This window comes from Tachysurus fulvidraco, chromosome 1 (assembly GCF_022655615.1).
Source record: "Tachysurus fulvidraco isolate hzauxx_2018 chromosome 1, HZAU_PFXX_2.0, whole genome shotgun sequence".
Classification (NCBI taxonomy): domain Eukaryota; kingdom Metazoa; phylum Chordata; class Actinopteri; order Siluriformes; family Bagridae; genus Tachysurus; species Tachysurus fulvidraco.
Window position 1 is genome coordinate 46,291,797 of NC_062518.1, and position 20,005 is coordinate 46,311,801.

At 40.7% G+C, this 20,005-nt stretch overlaps 1 protein-coding gene and 1 long non-coding RNA gene across 2 annotated transcripts in view; both read right to left on the reverse strand.

The window, feature by feature from the left end:
* The window catches only part of LOC113633973 (B-cell receptor CD22-like), a 352,956-nt gene that overhangs the window by 110,684 nt on the left and 222,267 nt on the right, over positions 1–20,005 (reverse strand). The window lies entirely within an intron of this gene.
* On the reverse strand, positions 3,379–9,141 carry LOC125138539. Its single transcript, XR_007137747.1, has 3 exons — positions 9,105–9,141; positions 4,082–4,378; positions 3,379–3,672 (listed from the first exon to the last, which is right to left on the reverse strand). It is a non-coding gene; the product is annotated as an uncharacterized LOC125138539 (long non-coding RNA).

Genomic DNA, 20,005 nt, shown 5'->3' on the forward strand with positions numbered 1-20,005 from the left:
TTGCAGTATTTATTTTCCAGCAAAAAGCTGTTTTATTCTGTTACAAAATTCTACTGTAAATGATTAGACAATTAGCACAGTCAAATGAGCCAATGTACAGGATTATGATTATGATTTTATACCATAAATATATTTACCTCCTATTTGTACCTGTATCTGTTTAGAAGACATTTTCTGAAGACATTATCTCTGAATAATTTATGTATACTTGGCCACATACAGAATGTTTACCTTCTCTGACTTTTAATAAAATCCTCCTTCACAGAAATCCTCAACCATGTTCTGAGTCCTATATATCGTCGCTTTCGGGCGAAATCCATGTATGTCCAAAACCATTATTTTTCAGGAAATTAAAAAAAATGTTGTATCTTATCTGCAATGCACAGGGTTTAGTCCATGTTGCAGTGGATTGTCTTGCGCTAAATTCCTGTCCTCAGACAAGCACCAGCAGGGGTCAAGATTTTTTTTTTTCTTTGAGCCCAGTGTTTTGAAGACATTTACCTCAGAAGACGTGTTGATTCGTTGCGACTCTTAAACTTGAGAATATGCCATGAAGCTCTCCCGCAGAGTGAAAAAGAGGTGGACAGTTGAAGTGTCCAGTGGAGTTAAGAGATTTGTGCTCAAGCTATTTTCAAGACTTTAGATTGGTTAATAACTTGTAAAAATAACAGACCATGGTGCGGACTGACCAATAGCATCGGTATGTGAAAAAATATGAAATTGACAAAATCTTCACATACAAGGTTTCCGCCCGACAACGATGATATGTGTACCATACACATACTTTATAACCTAATTATGCACATGATTAAATAAATACTGTATTAATCTGATGTTACATTCACACTTTTAAAGTCTACACTTCAACACAACAGTTAATTTTCCTCACCAGTGATCCATAGTGGCTGTAGATTGCTGTACTGTGTGTGAAGGGCTGGTTCTCCTCTCTCTCCTCTGCACATATAAACTCCTGTGTGTTTAAGAGCAGCAGGACTGAGAGTGTATTTGCCTCCAGATCCTCTGCTGCTGTCTGAGAGGAGCTCCACATACACAATATAGCCATGATTATTATTTATTTCAGTTAATCCGTCTCTGTAGGGAACATCTGTGTACCAGCTGAATGTCCAGTCTGTGGAGGAGTCTGTAACCTCACAGCTTAGAGTCACCGAGTCTCCTTCAGTCAGCCAGCTGTGTGGAGATACACTCAGTACTGTCTGTGGTCTCTCTGTTACACAGGAAATACAAGATCTTTTTTTTTGACTGAAATGAACTGAATATAATCTCTCACTTTGAATTGTATATTGTTTATAATTTTTTTCTTCTTTTATAAAACAATGTGTCTAACACTGTTATAGAGTTACTGTTTCTACCATGGAGTACAGATTATTTTAATCAGCATGTGCCAATGATTATAATTGAAATTATTAATAAATGACGCACTGAACATTTCCTTCATTAATAGTTACATTTACTGTTGTGGAAATTCTGACAAACTAGTTCCCTTTCGTCGCAGTGCTGAAGCTATGGGAATGCTTCTGTAAGGAATTTGTGTCTGAAACTCTGTGTGCACACAGGCCATTTAATGATTCGGGAAGGACACTTGACGGAGTGTTTACACGCCAGTAAGTCCATATAACTTCAATGTCTGATCTGAGGAGCTCGATATGGGCATGGAGGAGCTTCACCTGAAGATCAGTGGCGTTTGAGGAGCTCCTCAAGGCAGTGACATGTGCTGTGTCTAGATGAAAATTAGATTGGCCTGCAGACGAAGTTGGTGTCGTTCGTTCTAAGCTAGACAACCACTTTCTGAGTTCAGGCCGCAAGCCACCCTCACGCACAGACCTCCATGCTGAGGTGTCGAGGTCGTGGAAAAGTCCATTTTTAGCACGTATTTTATCCGCTGCCATGTCTGACTTTTCGGCCATTATAGGGCTTGACAGCAATGGGTATGGGACGATGCCTAGGATTGAAGAGACGCTTGCGGGCTATCTCTCACCTACATCAACCGCATGGAGGAAGCCTGCCCATCCATCCAAACCTTGTGGAACCACTTCAGCCCTCCTGGGTAAGGCCTACGCGACAGCAGGCCAAGCAGGTGCAGCCCTGCACACCATGCCGTTTTTGCAGGCCTGCCAAGCTGACCTGCTTACAGAGCTCGACGGTGGCGGGGGATTGGAACCTCAGGTGGTATCTGAGCTCCGCCGAGCCACTGACATTGCTCTTCGTAGCACAAAGCAGACAGCCCGCTCCATAGGCCATTCAGTGGCTGCGCTGGTTACCACGGCGAGGCACCTGTGGCTCACTTTAACTGACATTAAAGATCCTGGATGCCCCGGTTGCACCTTAGGGCTTGTTCGGAGACGCAGTGAGTACTGTCGTCGACAGGCACCAGGAGAAAAAATGTCAGTCGGCAGCGGTCTGAGAGTCTCTCCCTGCCGCGTCAAGCAGCCTGAGCCATCTTTGCCATCTCTGATGCCCTTATATGGACTTACTGGTGCTTAATCACTCCTTCCCGAGCCATTAAATGGCGTGTGTGCACACAGAGCTTCAGACACAGAAGCATTCCTATAGCATCAGAACTGATGCAGTGTCTCCTTCCCTTCTCAGCGAACTGGGTTACATACATAACCTGGTGTATTTAGTTCCTGTTCCTGTCACATTAGAGGGCTGGAAGCAGATACAAGTGTAGAAGTTCATTTATTTACATAGAAAAAAGAAATTATAAAACTGTAATACAGAAATGAGTCAAAAACAAACACTAGATCAGGACATCTGCAGACTAAACACACAGCAGTAACAACAGTTACAAGACAAATACTGTACATGGTAAAGTAAAAAGGGATTTAAATACACTGACAAATCAAGGGTGAAAGTGAAAACAGGTGAGAATAATCCAGATACATTAGAACAACAACCAATGACAGGACAGGGGCGGAGACAAGACATGAATCAGAACAAAAACCCACATGACAACGTAAACTAAAACAAACAGAAACAGTTCAATATATATGTGCTGGGTTGCCCTCAGACGTTTCCCAAACAGTTTTCACTTACAGACCTTTTCTCACCAATAGTTATATCAATCTATATTTTAATTATTAAATATAAAAAACATAGAACCACAAAATCTAAGCTTTTCTGTCCTGAAGACTTTCACTTGTTAGAAAACATAGTTATAGTGTGTGTGTGTGTGCTTGTGTGTGTGTGTTAAATAAAATGTTATTGGATCTCACCAGTCAGAACAATTTTAAACATATGTATTTCAAGATTATTCCGAAAATTCTGGAATAACAAGGAATTACAAAATAATTAAGCAACTATGTTTATGCCTTCTAACAAACCTGTGATGAAAAGAGGAAAAAATAAACATACCTCTCACTGTAATCTTAACAGGATCACTGAGCTCTGTGTAGTAGTTGTAGTAGAAGTCATAGTGATAGTTGTAGTACTTTCTCCTGCATGCTCGACACTTGTATTCTGTTTCTCCTGCATTATCGACTGTCACATTAAATGTGTTCCCTTGTTCACTGATCAGATTCTGTAATGACTGATTATTTTTGTACCAGTAAAACTCCCATCCAGTCCCCTGCTGCAGCTCACAGCTCAGAGTGACGGTGTCTCCAGTGTAGACGGAGCTCTGAGGATTCACTCTCACAGTCGGATTGAGTTTTACTGTTGGTGTGAAATGATGAAGGTGAGTCTGATGTGGATGATGATAAAAATCTCTCAAAATGACAGAATTCACATATAAAACCTTCTAATTCTAATGTCTCAAATGATCTAATAAATCAGATAATAGCAAAGCCAACACAAGGTGAGGTTTAATGCCTTCTTTCTTAATGTTCACTGAGTTCTATTAATCAGGCTGATTCACCACAATTATACTGCATACTTAACATAAAACCCAGCTGCTACTGAAAATGACATCATGATGACTGTGATAGAAATGGGTGTCTACTAGACAGGGAAGTGAAAGTCAACACTACAGAAACAGAGACTCCATTATTGACAGCTCAAAATCTGAACCTTAAAAATAATTGTGACAATATTAAATAAGAAATAAGAACAGCTACAGACTCACCTGATACTGTCAGTGTAAGATCATCACTGATCTCTGAGCTCTGAGAGTCTCTCCCATGTCCTCTGCAGGTGAAGGTTCCACTGTCAGAGTCTTCAGCAGACCAAATTATGAACTCCTGTGTCGTGTTGTTTATATAATTTCTCTTATTTCCATCTAAATAAAGTTTGTTATTATTTTTCTTCCAGCTGTAAGTCGACTGAGTGTCTCCTCCTCCCTGTATGTCACATCTGAGAGTAACAATCTCTCCAGTGAACACATGTGTATCAGGCTTTATGGACACCACAGCTTTAGGACTCCCTATAAAACATTCTGTTGTTAATAAAGCTTACATAAAATCTTTAACATGTCTATAGTACTAATATCATTTTTAGAGCGAGTATGAGTTCATGTTTTTGTTACTTGTTGATACTGATATGTGAAACCTGTTTAATATTAAGAAATCAGGGGCATCATGGAGCATTTTATTTAGCACTAAATCGGGTCTTAGGGTCAATTTGAAAAGGTTTTAAACAGTTATTTTTATTTATCATAACTTGTCATTACTATAAATAATTATATCTATTTATGTTCAATTCTGTGTTCATAAAATGTTTTTATTACACCTGTGTACCTAAGGCCACATTTAGTGGAGCAATGGGTCACACTCTTGCCCTTTCCAGCGCAATGAACATACATACAGACACACACACAGATTGTCCACTAACACACACACCCAAACACACACATGCGCACACACACACACACACACACACACACACACACACACACACACACACACACACACATACACACACACAATGTCTACTAACACACCACACATATGCAGACAAGCAAGATCATGGTGCCCCTGAGGCAGACGTGTTTGCTCGCTCCACTCTTGAATGCTCGGTTTCTATGTTTTGTCTGCTGTGCACAAATGCGGTGCACTGATTGTGTACAGCAGACAAGCATTACTGGACATCACCAATTCATCCAACCAGCACAAATACACTGATTTTATACCTCCAGAGCTACAACAAATCAATCGCTCAGAGAACCACCACCATCATTACCAGGAAGGCCCAAGGCACGGCGCTTGAGTGAGATAGATGACCCGAGGAGAGTGCTCTGGAGGCAGCGACGCAAACGAGGCAAGAGGGGAGGGCTTCATGCTAAGCTAAAAGCTCACGGTAGCTGACCACTGCTACCAAGCCTGCTGATAGCCAATGTGTGATCTCTGGAAAACTAACTGGATGAGCTGAGAGCTAGGATTACATCACAGGAGGAAATAAAAGAGTGTTGTGCTCTAATTTTCATCGAGACCTGACTTTCAGATAAAGTCCCGGAATCTTCTCTTCAGCTACAAACTCACTCCATACACCAAGGAGATCGGCCCACAGCCTCCGGTAAGGCCAAGGGGGGTGGTGTGTGTGTTTATTAACAACACATGGTGTGAGGACATACAAAATTTTTTAATCCTGATGTGGAGTTTTTATTGTTGAAATGCCATTCCTATTATTTACCGAAGGAATTCGCTGTGTTTATAGCCGCTGTTTACATCCCACCACGAGCTAGCACCACAGTAGCGCTAGGCGAGCTCCACGATGTACTAAACACACTAGAGATGTCTCACCCTGATGCCGTCTTTATTGCAGCTGGCGACTTTAATCAGACTGTTCTTCCCAAATATCATCATGTGGACATTCCCACCCACGATAAAAAACACATTGGACAATGTTTATAGCAACATACGGGGTGCATACAGGGCTGCACCCTGCCCCCACTTTGGAAACTCAGACCACATATCTCTGTTTATGTACTCGGTCTATAGACAAAGACTTAAGCAAACAAACCCTGTTACCTAACAGGTTAAGCTTTGGACCACACAAACTGAGGGCATCTTGCAGGACTGCTTTGCTCTGACAGACTGGGAAGCCCTGGATAAACAGTCAGGTACACCACATGCTGCATGCTCATTCACTGCATGCTCAATCACTTGCATTTACATCAAGCAATGAGACAGAGTACAAAGCTGCTAAGTACACACTGAGAAAAGCCATTACAGCAGCCTAGAGACAGTACAGAGAGAAGCTGGACAGCTTCTACTCTAATTCTGATGCCAGGTGCATGTGGCAAGGCATGCAGCACATCACAGACTACAGGACCACCGTGAGCACTAATTTCAACTCCTCAGACAGCCTACCGGAAGACCTCAACACCTTTTACGCCCGCTTCGAAACCTCCAGCACTGACACAGAGAGGAGGCACACACACACACACACTCAGCCCACCCAACCCCCCTACCCACCCCTAATGTCTCGTCAGGTGAGGTACACCCCCACAAAGCAGCAGGCCAGACAACACCCCTGGAAGGGCCCTCAGAGCTTGTGCTACGGAGCTGAGTGAAGTATTCACTTCCATTTTCAACCTTTCCCTCAGTCAGAGCATTCTCCCCACCTGCTTTAAGACCACCTCCATCACCCCCCTGCCTAAGAAGAGCCCACCATCCTCCCTGAACAACTACAGGCCAGTAGCACTCACTCAAATCATCATAAAGTGCTTTGAGAGAGTGACGCTGACCCATATTCATAGCAGTGTGCCAGACATATTGGACCCACTCCAGTATGCATACCGGACCAACAGGTCCACCTCAGATGCCATTGCTGCTGCCCTTCATATTTCCCTCTTTCTCCTGGAAAATAAGGACACTTACACCAGGACCCTCTTTATTGATTACAGTTCTGTCTTCAACACGGTCATCCCTCACAAACTCGGACTGCTTGTACTCGGACTACACCCCACACTCTGTGACTGGCTCCTAAACTTTCTGACTGGCAGACCACAGTCTGTTAGGACTGGAAATAGGACATCAGACGCAATCATCACAAACAAGGCACCCCACAAGGTTGTGATCTCAGTCCCATTCTCTACACACTGTTCACACATTACTGTGTTGCCACACACAAGAACAACACCATTCTGAAGTTCACTGATGACACCGCAGTGATAGGATGTATCACAGGTGGGGATGGAGCAGCCTACAGGAAGGAGGTGGCCAGTCTTGTGACATGGTGTGAAGACAACAATCTTACCCTCAACACAGACAAGACAAAGGAAATGATAGTGGGCCTGCGGAAAAAGAAGGGAACTCACCAGCCACTGAATATCCGAGAGCTTGAAGAGAGGGTGAGCAGCTTTAAATACCTGGGAGTCCACATCAGTGAGGACCTCACCTGGACAATGAAAACCACCCAGCTGGTTAAGAAAGCACAACAGCGGCTGTACCTCCTGAGGAGGCTGAGGAGATTTGGCATGTCAACCAAGATCCTCCACAACTTCTACAGCTGTGTTGTTGAGAGCGTCTTGACCAGTTGCATCACTGCGTGGTATGGCAGCACTACTGTGAATGACCGCACACGTCTGCAGAGACTGGTGAGGACTGCTGAGAAGATCATCAGGACTCCACTGCCCTCTCTGTAGACTATTTACCATCGCAGAGTCCAAAGTAGAGCTGCGTCCATCCATAAAAGACCCCACCCACACCAACATGGACTGTTCACACTCCTACCCTCAGAACGGAGGTACAGGAGTATAAAGTGCAGGACAACCAGACTAAAGAACTCCTTCTTCCCCTCAGCTATAAGACTCTTAAACAGCCACCCACCTCAGTGAACAGTCAGTCCAACTGTTCAACTCATTTGAACATTGTAATTCATATTGCTGCTATTACCACCACCATTATATACTGCTAATATTATTCATGTAGCCCCATTTTAATTTTGCACATCTCTCAATTTTGCACATCTATCAATGTTATTGCACTCACTTGCAATACTATATTATATTGCATTTATATGTACAGTCCTGGCATTCTTGTGGAGGGCAAAGTAAGAATTTCATTGTTCAGGGAAACCTGCTTTCCTCACTGGATATATGACAATAAATGATTTGAATCTTGAATCTTTGAATTAGGCATGGCATTTCACTGGGCCTCCAGGAAAAAAAAAGCTACACATTTGTAAATATACCACACTTGTGATATGCCTTTGTCCAGCAGAGGGCAAAACCTGATCTACCAATAAACTTCACACACACACACACATTGTGTTTTCATATTCAAATCATATTTGTTTGCTGTCTATTATTTATGAATTTAGTTGTATCAGTCAGCTTTGACCTGGGGTCAGGCTGACTAATGTTTGACATATACCAGCCAGTGGTTATCCAAAAATATAATATATATATAATATATATATATATATATATATATATATATATATATATATATATATATATATATATATATATATATATATATTAATAACTTCTGCTTATTTTACTCAAAAACATGGCAAATTTGTCTATATATATAATATATTTTATATATATAAAATAAAAAGCATAAGAAGTGTAACAGAAGTTTTCACATGAAATTATGCCATGTTTTTGAGTGGTGTGGGGGGGGGGGTGTAGCCCGTTGTTGGTTGATCAGATGACCTCTGCTGGGCATAATATATATTAAAAGTGTAAAATGTTCACAAATGTACTGTAAGGCCGATCACACAGAATGGTGATCATCGTAGAGTTATTTTTTTAGAGTTATTTGTAATTTTTGTAATTTTAGACCTGGAGAAAAACAGGTGTAATTATTTGCTGCCATTAAAAAGTTTAAATGGTTTCAAAACAATATCCGGGATTTGAAATATACCAGGGGGATCAGAATTTCTGCTTTTTTATTTTACAAAATATAATATATTTGTAATATGTTTTGTTGTTAATATGTTTGAAACATTTCACTGCTCTTTTTTTTTTTATAAGTAGTAAAATCAGACCAGGTCAGTTTGACTCTGCGCTCCTAAATTGCACAGAAAAGCAGGGAAGACTAGAGGAGGGTTAAACTTCTGCTGTTTTATATTTAATATGTTAAAAATTATTAATCAACTAAACAAATTATTAATCAACTAAACAAATTGTAAACGACCTTCTCAGCACCAAAACAATTCAAACAAGGAAACAATATAAAGATAAACTATATATAAATCACCTTGAGCCTGGACCACTGATATGAGTGAAATCAGCACTAAATAGGGAACAGAAACAGAACATGACATAATTATGGGAAATGTCAAGTCTATTAATTAACACAGCACATTTTAGACACTGAGAAAACACAAAATTAAATTTTATTCAGGAAACTTAATTCTTACCATCCTGTAAGAAATACATTTAAATAATAGCTAAACATGTTTCAGGTAAATGTCATGATACTGCTCATGAAGTAATGTTCTTGAAAAGAAGGTGAGAGAGAGAGAAAGAAAGAGAGAGAGAGAGAGAGAGAGAGAGAGAGAGAGAGAGAGAGAGAGAGTGTCCAGCACCTTTACCTCAGTACCTTAAAACTCAGTGTCATAACTAGATCATGAGTGTTTTTTGTTATAAGTTTGTATATAAATGTTATGTGTTTGTATATAATGTATTTTTAAATAATTGTTATGTGTTTGTATTTAATGTTTGTTTTTGTATATAATTATGTGTTTTTAAATCAAGAATCGCATTATGCATTTAACGCAGGCGACGTCGTCAAGCATGCATCAGCTGATAATCAGCTGTTTATGACATGCACCAATCCATTAACGACATCCATATTATCCGACCCTTTAAATTCCCATTAATTGAGCTGCTTTCTAATATATTGCTGCTGCCGCAATTTATACTTGGTGGCTATTAAGAGTTTAAACCGCAAGCTAGCTCCTTTTGTGTTCATTATTTGGAACTATAAGTGGTTGTGATTATTATTAGTATATTTGAGCTGAAAGGAAAGTTTGAATATGCTTTAAATTTACGGTTAATCGATATGGCATGCATGTCCGCGTATAATGGTGTGTTTGTTGAGTCGGAAGTGACCTTAGGGCTGGCATGTTGTACAGTCTGTTATGCTATGCCTTGCTATGCTAGGTTATGTTATATGTTACACTATGTTATAAGATAAGGTACAGTATACCTTTATTCGTCCCACAGTGGGGAAATTTCTCTGTAACAGCACCAAAGAGAAAGAAATATCGCACACAGGCACAAAAAAAAAATTGTTATTGCACGTGTTGTTAAAATACTTGTTATTGCAGTTAAACAGCAACAGTAATTATGGTGACTGGTTCACCGGAGCAGCTTTGATTGTAAATTATGCTATGCTAGGTTATACTATGCCTTGCTATGCTAGGTTATGCTATGCCTTGCTATGTTATGTTACGTTATGTTATGTTACGTTACACTATGTTACGCCTTGCGATGTCATGTGATGCAACATTATGCTACATTATGCTATGTTATGCTATGCCATGTTGTGCTATGCGTGTCACGATGGGTCATATGCTTTGCTATGCTATGCTATGTTAGGTTACGCTTGGTTATGCTATGCTTTGTCATGTTTTGTTAGGTTATGCTATGTTACGTTACGCTATGTTATGCTATGTCATTCTAGGTTATGTGATGCTAGGTTATGATATGCCTTGCAATGTTATACGATGCGATGTTATGCTACGTTTTACCAAGTTATGCTATGCTATGCATGTCACGGTGGGTCATTCTATGCTTTGCTTTGCTATGAAATGTTTAATCAGACACTTGTCAGCTCCTCATAACAACGGACGTCTTCCAATCATTAACAGCTTGATTCCTCTCCCTAATATTCCTTGTTTTATCCTTCGGTTGACATGCTATCCAGTTCATTAAAACAGTCGGAAAAGGGGCATGGCCGAGCAAAGCGACATTGTAGATGCCTTATTTATTTATTTTTTTTAAGCTGCTTCATCCATTAAAAGTCACGTTTCAGGCATCCAATTTCACCTAAGATGCATGGATCCATTCATCCGCAGTCTGCTGGGGCATCCATCTATTCACTTGCTCCTCGATGGCATCAAAAAAGAAGCACCAAAAGGGTCTGTGACTTCACTTCAAGCAATAATAATTTTGATGCCCCCTATGACCTCAAGCCAATCCTGCGGCCCCTCATCAGAGCTACACGTCTCACTCCTTTCGTATCAGAGCAGCTACAACAGCAGACTCGGTTACAATGATTTAGAAAAAAAAAAGACATTAGCAGCGAACAGAGAGTCGGCTGGCGAGATATGTTTGGGAAATCGGAAGTATTTATGAAATAAGATGGTAGCCGTCTAAAAGGCACAAAGCCAACCAAACCTGACAGCCAAATCTATCTGGCCACAGTAAAAAAGTATAAAAGCCTGCCTTGAATCACAATGAGTGTGCATTCTATTGTAAGCAGCCTAGTGCATGTTTGTCAGGACTCAACCCGGACTATTGGCCACATGCTGTTTTTGTTTATCTTCTTCGTCACGTGTCTGCCCCACCTTCATCTGCCCTCCCTGTCTTCACACCTGATCCTTATTGTGTCATCGTGTCTTTTTATATTTAAGTGGGCCACATTGCCCACTTAATTAGTTAGTTACGTTTACCCCTCGTCATGTCTAGTCTTTGTTAAGTGTCTTCATTTGTATTGCTTTTGTTATCGTCTTTATGTCGTTGTCTTTATCATTTATTAAACTCCTTTCCTTTGGTCTGTCTCCTTCCGCTTCCGGTTGTGACAGAATGATTCCGCCTACGAACTGAGACCCAGCAGGATAGCTTCGAGCTCGGACCATTTTTTTTTCTTCTCCCCCTGGACTGTTCCGGCAGTCCTTCTGACCCTTTGTTCTTTTTTCGGTGGCATCGCTCCGCACTTTTTCCGGTGAGGGACGCCGCTACACTTTCGGTTCCGTCCGAAGCGGTCGTCGCCTCACTTCCTTCGCAGAGGATGTCACCATACCGTTTTGCCCCTTTTTTATTTTTTGGTGCCCTGCGGCATCGCCCCGCATTTTTTTCGGTGAAGAGGGCGTTCTGAGGAGGGCGTCGCTTCACTTCTTCCGCGGGGGGTGCTGCAGGGCCAGGGCGAAGGACTTTTCCCACCCTCCCACCCTTCATATTCTGGTCATCGGGACGTTGGATCTGGCAGCGGTGCGTCGGGGGTTATGTGCGGCCCTCCAGCTCGGCTGTGGATGTCGCTCGGCCCTCCAGCTCGGCTGTAGACGTCACTCGGCCCTCCAGCTCGGCTGTGGATGTCGCTCGGCCCTCCAGCTCGGCTGTAGACGTCACTCGGCCCTCCAGCTCGACTGTGGATGTCGCTCGGCCCTTCAACTCGGCTATGGAAGTCGCATGGCCCTTCTGCTTGGCTGTGGACGTCGCTCGGCCCTTCTGCTCGGCTGTGGACCTCGTTCGGCCCCTCTGCTCGGCTGTGGACGTAGGTATAGTTTAAGTAGAAGACCTTGGAGAGGAGCCTTTGTTAGAAGACCGAGGGGACTTCGAAGGACAGCTGCGTTCGTGGTAGGACCAACTTTTAATAGTAGATCTTGTGTTTCCAACACGACCCCGTGCCAATTAAGATACTCTCCTTAGTGGGGGCACAGAAAGTTTCCTACGCAATCCGAAAACATGTGTCGCTAAGGGGCAAGTATGTCAATATAATTACTTCAACATAAACACTGGACAACATGTTCTATAGTCTTTCACTGAGAATAAAAAACAATGACCACAGCAGATCCAGGCCCTCACATTGGCCTGCAAGATCACTGTCCATGAAAATACAAGCCATGCACCTTTCTTCTTTATGCTTGGGCATGTCCATAGGTTGGCAGATGATGTCATTTTTCAGCATTTGATGAAAGACTCATGTGCCTGATTATGATTCATATGCTAAGTCCTCGTTATCCTGCTTCGCGACCGCAATGGGAACTACACAGAAACATTCTTCAGCTGAGCAGCAACAATCTCACTGAACAGGAATCACTTGTTTGGAGGAGACTGAGTGCTTATAGAGAATAAAGGAGAATGTGGGAAAAAAGTTGGCTGATAAGTGTGAAGATGGGGTATATACTATTTACTGCATGGTGCATGGGGTAAGCTCAGAATTGAGCAACAACCTGAATGCATGCAACATGCAAATGTTTTCAGCTTCACAGCTCCCCTTCTTCTCTGCTGAACTCAACACTGAATTTAAAAAAAAAGGAAGAAGCTAAACCACAACGCACACTTGTCTGTGTTCTCAGGTCTCTCTGTCTCTGCCCGGTGTGTGTCAGTGTACAAGTCTAATGAGATGTGTTTATTTCTGTAGAATTCTTTGATATATTTGAGTAAATGATACTAGACAATAGTTTGGTGATAGTGTGTTTTGGAATAAACTTATTGCACTGAGATGCTTCACAGTACAGACCATAATAATAACAGAAATGTTACTGTAGGTTATAAAATATTTTCTCTGTTTATCATTTTGGACACCTTTTAGTTTAAAAGAGTTCAGTTATGTTAGTTAAATTTACCCACATTATTACTTATTGCTTTTACACGTCCCTCTTCCCCCTCCTCAACAACCTTTTTTCACACATCCGCTTCTTCACACCTAAATTTGCACCAACAAACTGTGACCTGCTCTCAGGCCTCTAACAGTGTCACTGCTCTGTGTGTGTACAGGACTAATGAGAAGTGTTTGTTTCTGCACATTTATTGCTCTTAATTTTTACATTAATAATAATTAGTGCTAATTATTCATTAAAAGTGCTGTGCATTACTTTGGTACTAAAGTGTATTAGAGTGAACATGTTCTTCTGCACAAACAAATAATAGTAACAAAAAAGAAATGTAGGTTATAAGGCATTTACTTAAAATTGCTAGTTAATGCTAAGATTTTTTTTTTTTGCATTTCTGTATACAGGAAACACCACCAGAAGACAATCATCAGGTACAGATTCTAACAATACAGACTTGTTTACTCTCATTACATGATTTAAACCCCGTGTTAAACTCACTCTACTTGTACTCTTACCTGTTGAACTATCATAGTTACTGAGAGTATTTACACATCAAACTAAACCCTTCTCATAACAGATATGGAGACACTGATCCACCTGGACAGTCATGATGAAGTACACACAATGTCCTAATCACACAATAAGCTCATCACTCAGGACATTCAGACTGCAGATGAACAACTTTATAAATCATCACTCACTCTAATGAAGACACAAAGAGAACATTTACTCACAGAGCATAACAGGCAGTAGACCGAGCTCCATCCTGTCCTTCTAATGACTGACTGACTGAAAGAGCAGTGATGTGTGTTAAAGATTTACCACTTCCTGTTTGCTTACTGTATAGAGAGATCTAATCAAAATAGAGAGAGAGATAATAGACTTACACTGGTGTAAAAAGGTGTTGGCCTCTTCCGGATTTTTTATTTCTTCGCATGTTTGTCTCTTTTAAATGTTTCAGATCATCAAACAAATGTCAAATTTAAGTAAACACAACATGAAGTTTTTAAATGAAGTTTTTTAAGTGAAGGTTTTAATTATTAAGGGAAAACAAAATCCAAACCTGTGCCACCCTTAGCAGCAAGAACTGCAATCAAGCAATTGTGATAACTTGCAATCAGTCTGTTACAGAGCTGTGGAGGAATTTTGGTCCACTCATCTGCAGAATTGTTGTAATTAAGCCACATTGGAGGGTTTTTGAGCATTATAAGGTCATGCCACAGCATCTCTATAGGATTCAGGTCAGGACTTTGACTGTTCACTTCAGCTTGAGATCACAGATAGCTGCACATTGTCCTTCAGGATTTTATAATAGACAGCAGAATTCATGGTTCCATTTATCACAACAAGTCTTCAAGTTCCTGAAGCTTCAAGTTACTTTATACCTCTTACATTTTCAAAACGGACTCATTACTTTTAGTATTATTTCTTCTCATTGAGCGCTGTTTCCAGCCTATCATTATCATCATTGTGTGGCTTTTTCACCATGTGACTGGTGTACTTACTGGCTATCAGACATAGACTAAGGATAGCGGAGCTAACAATGAGCAGCACACCTACAAAAGGAATGGCTAATGTTAATTCAGACGGAGTCACCGATGTTAAAATAACTAACAACGAGGACATTCCTGAACACCCATGGCCGTATATGAGGGAGATGTTTGAAATAATCGGCGTCAAAAAGGATTCCTGGCGAATGCGTTGCGAATTGTCAACCAGGGGCAGTTCTAAACCTTTTTTTATGGTGGCTTCAGTTTATCTAAAACGTTAATCGGCGGAAAGACGCAAAGACGGCAACCAAAAGCAGTGAAATTTCACTATTCTTATTACCAGAGTTTTATATATATATATATATATATATATTTTATGAATATATATGACATGTATATATATATATATATATATATATATATATATATATATATATATAATATAGAACTCTTCTTGTTTTAAATTCTTACTGAGGGCTAAACCCCCTAAAGATGTAATCCTAGAACCGCCCCTGGTGTCAACCCAAAAAACACGAAGTGCTTAATTTAATTAACATTAATTTTGTCATTTGTAAAACATCACAATAATTTTGAGTTGTTTTCAAGGACAGAGCTGGAATTTCCCTACAGTTTGGGATATGGCCTTGGTGATACACTTGGTATACATTATATTTCCAAAAGTACTGGGTCACCTGACCTTTCCTGCTATATGTGGTTGTTTTCTGATCTCATCCCTACTGAACATCTTTGGGATGAACGTGAACGCTGACTCCACCCTACCTCACCTACATCAGTGCCTGCCTTTCTTAACACTCTTGTGGCTGATGAACACAAATATCCATCAGCACACTCCAAAATTATATATTCATATACATATATACACACACACACACACACACACACACACACACACACACACACATATATATATATATATATATATATATATATATATATATATATATATATATATATATAACATGATGTCCAGTTACCAGCATGACACTAAACTTTATGACACGACTTTTTGCTTAAGTACATGTCAGAGCCCATACTTCTTTACTTTAACTTGAGTAAAAGAATGTAGTCACTAGTTCTACTTTTACTGGAGTCTTTTAAAAAATGATTGTCTGTACTTCTACTTGAGTAAATGATGTGTGTACTTTTGCCACCTCTGGGGATAATGGCTCTCACTGTGGTTTGCTGGAGTCCCAAAGCTTTAAAAATGGCTTTATAACCTTTTCCCAATACTTTCTGTCTCATTTGTTCCTGAATTTCTTTGGATCTTGGCATGATGTGTAGCTTTTGAGGATATTTTGGTCTTCACTTTGTCAGTCAGGCCTTATTTAAGTGATTTCTTGTTTGCGAAGAGGTGTGGCAGTAATCAGGCCAGGGTGTGGCTAGAGAAACTCAGGTGTGCAAAACCACAGTTAAATCATGTTGGCACTTTTTCACACAGGGCCATGTGGGTTTGGATTTTGTTTTCCCTAAATGATAAAAACCTTCATTTAAAAACTACGTTTTTTTTTTTTTTTCAAAAAAAAAAAAAAAATTCTGGATGGGGCCAACACTTTTTTACACCACTATATGTACACTCATCAGCCACAACATTAAAACTGCCTGCCTAATACTATGGCCCTCTTGTGCCACCCAAACCATTCTGACCTGTCAAGTTATGGCATAAAGTTCATATGTGTAACATGTTTTGTGTTTTGACTTGTGTTTGGTTTTCAATGTCTTTTACTTTTGATATGTGTCTCTTGTGACTTGCTTCCCTTGCCCCCATTTCCTACTTTATGTATCATGTGTTCATTGGTTGTTTGGCATTCACTAAATTCCAGGGGTTTCGTTACCGTGATGTAAAGTGGGTGTGTTTCTGGAGGTCTTGGAAAAATGCCTTCTTTCAAAAAAAAAAAAAGGATTTCTCTGATGAATATTGAAGGACAAAACAGTCATACAGGTAGATTTTATATTTTATATCTATAATTTAGCTATTAATATAGGCCACACCTATACGATGATGCAATTTCTGTTACGCTGTTCTGAAATCCCTGGAAATAAGTGCATCCCTTGGCTGTTTCTCATCTCATGTTTCTCGTCTCGTCTTGTCTCATCTCGTCTTGTCATTCTTTGTTTATAATAAAAATCTTCACCTGCATTTGGATCTTCTTCCTCTTTCTTCTACGCTTGTGACAGAACAACCGACCTAACATTGGATATAGGGGTGAGGATTTTACACCTTTGTCAGGGAATCGGCACATTAAGGATTTTGTGGATGAATTTTATGAACTCTGTTCATCCACACCCAGGCCTGCTCACCTCCACCCTGCCACACCTAAGCCTGCTCACGTCATGACTGCCTCGCCAGAGCCCTCTGCCACGATGGCTGCCATGCCAGAGTCCTCTGTTAAGATGGCCACCATGCCAGAGCCCTCTGCCAGGATGGCTGCCAGACCAGAGACTCAAGCCTTTAAGGGTGTTATCGCAGATAACTAATGTAATCTAAATGTTTACCGTTTATAAAATAGTTTTTATTTTGAATATAGTAGACTTTCGGAAGAACGTTTGGATGGGACGGGCTGGTGGGAAACAGATACCCAAACAGAGTTGGACATAACACCGGCATTACTTATCAAATAAACAGCATAAGAAAATCCTCACAACTGTAATGTTAGCAGAAGCAACTGCCATGATGGGACAAAGCTAGCTGTTGAATAGATGTTTAATTTTGTTTTCTTTTTCATACTAATATCTAGTAATTTTAGTTCAGTCAGGACCACTTGAGTCAAAATAAAGACAATTCTTTGACATATTAAAATTTATTTGCAAGCTAATAAAATTTACATTTGGCAGTATGGCTCTGTTCTGAATTCCCCATTCTTTTCATGAGCTCCATGAAAGCTAGTCAGGGAACAGCAGCAGCTTCTGGGGACAATCTCCCATTTAACTGGGAAAGCAGAAAGACAAAAAGTCCCCAAACAGACCATACCAGGGAATCCTCCCTGGCTCTTCCTGCTAACTGAAGAGCCAGCAGACGATTAAAGCGAGCATTTTACTAGCCAATGTTATTAGTAAAATACCAACAGAGCAGAGGACATGTTATTATCAGGCACGGAAAGCCGTTCCTTTGCCATTTACTAGCAACCACTGACCATCTAGCCTAGTATAACAAGCATGGCATGACCCATCGTGACGAGCAAGCAGAAGCATAGCATAACCTTATCTTATAACATAGCGTAACATACAGTATAACCTAGCATATCATAACATACATAGCATAGCATAGCGAAGCATAGCCTAACGTAGCGTAGCATAACAGACTGTACAACACGTCAGCCCTAAGGTTGCTTCCGGCTCAACAAACGCACCACTATACACGAACATGCGCGCCGTATCGATTTACCCGGAAGTTCAAAGCGTCTTCAAACTTCCCTTTTGGCTCAAGTATACTAGTAGTAATCATGACCTCTTATAGTTCCATATCACGAACACAAAAGGAGATAGCTTGCGGTTTAAACTCTAACTAGCGGCCGAGTTTAAATCGCAGCAGCAAAGCAGAGGAAGCAGCCCCACAAAAGAAGATAGCTTGCAGTATAAACTCCAAATAGCCGTCGAGTTTAAATCGCAGTTGCAGCAATGCAGAGGAAACAGCAAAGCAGACAGATTGAAAAATGTATTTAAACAGGGCACCCTGTTTGAAAGGGACCAATAGCGTGCTTAGGAATCAGATCAGCTGATGGGCGGGGTTAGAAAATTTGACATCAGCTGATAGCCTGAGCTTGAACTGACGCTGAATGCTATATTTATGCTGTCATAGCTAGTCCTGCCTGAGTCCCTGTCTGCACTTTGCACATAATTTACATTGTCCATCACCTGATTGAGGTCATACCTAAATTTTTTCTCTCTCTCTCTGTCAAGCTATATATGCCATTCCCGAGCTCCTGGTGTTCTGAGTTCCTAGCCCGATCAAGCTACTCTAATATTCTACACCTGGTTGGAGTCTCATCAGCGGGTGGTTACTTTGCCAGGGATTGATCTACATGGTCAGACAGTGTCTCAAGGGATTGTTGTAGATGGAGATGCCCGGAGACTGTCATGCCTTCTTTGAACCAATGTTGTGTCAGACAGCTGTATGGTCTGGTCGTTATCAGCAATCAGGTCTGTTCTGAACCCAGAGTTTATGATGGCCCATTAGTTCCTCAGGAGCTCTCAGTTGCACTATTATAAACTGTTGTAGAAAGAACATTATTTACATTTACATTATTTACTGTAGAGTGTCACCTAAATGAGGATGGGTTCCCTTCTGAGCCTGGTTCTTCTCAAGGTTTCTTCCTCAGTTTTCCTTGCCGGTGTCACCTCTGGCTTGCTCAATAAGGATAGATATATAATATTGTAAATTTTAAGTTAATCCTTTTTAAATTCATTTTAAACTCTAATTGCATACACACTTGGACAAAATTGTTGGTACCCCTCAGTCAATGAAAGAAAAACTCACAATGGTCACAGAAAAAACTTTAATCTGACAAAAGTAATAATAAATAAAAATTCTATGAATGTTAACCAATGAAAGTCGGACATTGCTTTTCAACCATGCTTCAATGGAATTATTTAAAAAAATAAACTCATGGAATAGGCCTAGACAAAATTGATGGTACCCCAACTTAATATTTTGTTGCACAACCTTTTGAGGCAATTGCTGCAATCAGACGATTCCTGTAACTGTCAATGAGACTTCTGCACATCTCAGCAGGTATTTTGGCCGACTCCTCATGAGCAAACTGTTCCAGTTGTTTCCAGTTTGAAGGGTGTCTTTTCCAGACGGCATGTTTCAGCTCCTTCCAAAGATGCTCAATAGGATTGAGGTCAGGGCTCATAAAAGGCCATTTTAGAATAGTCCAATGTTTTCCTCTTAGCCATTCTTGGGTGTTTTTAGCTGTGTGTTTTGGGTCATTGTCCTGTTGCAAGACACATGACCTGCAACTGAGACCAAGATTTCTGACACTGGTCAACATATTTCTCTCTAGAATCCCTTGATAGTCTTCAGACACCCTGTGCCAGATGCAGCAAAGCAGCCCCAGAACATAACAGAGCCTTTTCCATGTTTC